At 37.2% G+C, this 2,185-nt stretch overlaps 1 long non-coding RNA gene across 1 annotated transcript; it reads right to left on the bottom strand.

Annotated features, from left to right (window-relative positions):
* Positions 1 to 526: 526 nt before the first annotated feature.
* On the bottom strand, positions 527 to 1,929 carry LOC125252170. Its single transcript, XR_007181170.1, has 3 exons — positions 1,874 to 1,929; positions 1,385 to 1,562; positions 527 to 1,175 (listed from the first exon to the last, which is right to left on the bottom strand). It is a non-coding gene; the product is annotated as an uncharacterized LOC125252170 (long non-coding RNA).
* Between the last annotated feature and the right edge of the window lie 256 nt (positions 1,930 to 2,185).

A 2,185-nucleotide genomic window follows, 5' to 3' on the forward strand; every position in this document is an offset into this window, starting at 1 on the left:
TTAATTCAGTGTTGATTTAGTTCAGTGTTGATTCAGTTTATTCAGTTCAGGTCAGTGTTGATTCAGTTCAGTGTTGATTCAGTTCAGTGTTGATTCAGTTCAGTGTTGATTTAATTCAGTGTTGATTTAGTTCAGTGTTGATTTAGTTCAGTGTTGATTCAGTTTATTCAGTTCAGGTCAGTGTTGATTCAGTTCAGTGTTGATTTAGTTCAGTGTTGATTCAGTTTATTCAGTTCAGGTCAGTGTTGATTCAGTTCAGTGTTGATTTAATTCAGTGTTGATTTAATTCAGTGTTGATTTAGTTCAGTGTTGATTCAGTTTATTCAGTTCAGGTCAGTGTTGATTCAGTTCAGTGTTGATTCAGTTCAGTGTTGATTCAGTTCAGTGTTGATTTAGTTCAGTGTTGATTCAGTTTATTCAGTTCAGGTCAGTGTTGATTCAGTTCAGTGTTGATTCAGTTCAGTGTTGATTTAATTCAGTGTTGATTTAGTTCAGTGTTGATTCAGTTTATTCAGTTCAGGTCAGTGTTGATTCAGTTCAGTTCAGTGTTGATTCAATTCAGTTTTGATTCAGTTCAGTTCAGTGTTGATTCAGTTCAGTTGTAAAGATCATCAATCATTAAATTAGTTCATTTCATCTTTAAATCAGTTCTGGCTCAGTCCAGCTCAGTTCAGCTCTCATTCAGCAGCATCAGATACAGTCAGATCAGTAATACTGTTGAATATTAAGTGTCCTCGACTGAATGAGGAGACAGCGGCAAGAACCCAAACTCCAACAGTGACAGAATGGAGAAAAAACCTTGGGAGAAACCAGGATTGGTCGCTCAGTTCTCCAGTGAACTGAAGACATGAAGTTGTTTGTTTGTGAATGTGTGTTTCTCTGTGATGGACCAGCTGTCTGTTCAGAGTGTTTCTCTGTCTTATGCACTGAAAGCATGTTCAAGAGTTTCAGTATCAAACAGAGCAGGATTGAGACTCTGATCTGAGGAAGATTATTGTTTGTGATCAGATGAGTCTGTAAAAGCTGAAGGAATCCAGGAGTGAAGAGACTGTGTTCTGATGATGATGAAGAAGATGTTCAGGTCTTCAGCTGCTGATGGACGTCAGTGATGTTGTGTGATCTTGATGAAGGGTTTTGATGAGAGAATCTCACCTTAGTTTTGAAATCACATGACACTAGAAATCACAAATATATATCAGATTATCTCATTGTTTTGGGTTTGTTTTAATGTTCTCAATCTATAACACTTTCTGTCAATTAAACACAATCACACATCTGTGAACTTTCATCAGTGACTCTGAATGTGACACTTTATGACAGGAGTGTGAAGACAATAACAGTAAATCGATCAAGACTTTAAGAGTCATAATGATCAAACACTCACAGTTTGGCTTTATGCCCATACTGCCACATCTATCATTTCTCTGTCCTCTTTCTTCTTGTGGTTCACTGGTTTGTGTCTCCATTTCTCTCTCTGTCTTCTTGTTTTCTGCTGCTCTGTGATTTCTGAGGCTCCAGCAGTTTTCTGTAATCATTATTTTAATTCTACACCACATTTTTATCTGTTCAATCACACAGAAGACATAAACAGTTTAGTTAAAGCCAGTGGTGTCAGTTCATTCATTTAGTCTGTCAGCAGTCAGAACATGAAGATGTTCAGCTGAAAGAACAACAGATAAGAACACCAAACTACCAAATCTCTAGCCTGCCAGACCATCATTACCATCATCATCATCATCAGTAGTAGTAGTAATATTTCTGTCCTGTTGCTGATGGTCAGAAATGTGTATTTTGACATTTTAGTTTCATATTGTAATACACGCCTCATTAATGAATGAATAAATAAAACTTTGCAAAAAAGGTGTTTAATCACCTTGTGATGATCTGAAGAGAGTAAACATCCACACAGATCTGACACCTCTGCTGGTGTTGTGCTGAATGATCTTCATGTGAGAGAGTTTTTAACCTCAGATCTTGGTTGATCAACGCCCACAACCGACCAAATTATAAGGACCAAATAGTTTGCTGTTGTGCACTTTTTAGAGAATAGCCAGTTAACCAACCACATTTTCATGCTGAAACTCCAAAGCAGAACAGACTCTGATCTGTGGTGGATATTTGCCATTTCATACCCTTGGAATTACTGGTTCTGAGCAGTTTTGACATATGAAGTTTCTTTCATACA

The sequence above is a fragment of the Megalobrama amblycephala genome, linkage group LG18 (assembly GCF_018812025.1).
Source record: "Megalobrama amblycephala isolate DHTTF-2021 linkage group LG18, ASM1881202v1, whole genome shotgun sequence".
Classification (NCBI taxonomy): Eukaryota; Metazoa; Chordata; class Actinopteri; order Cypriniformes; family Xenocyprididae; genus Megalobrama; species Megalobrama amblycephala.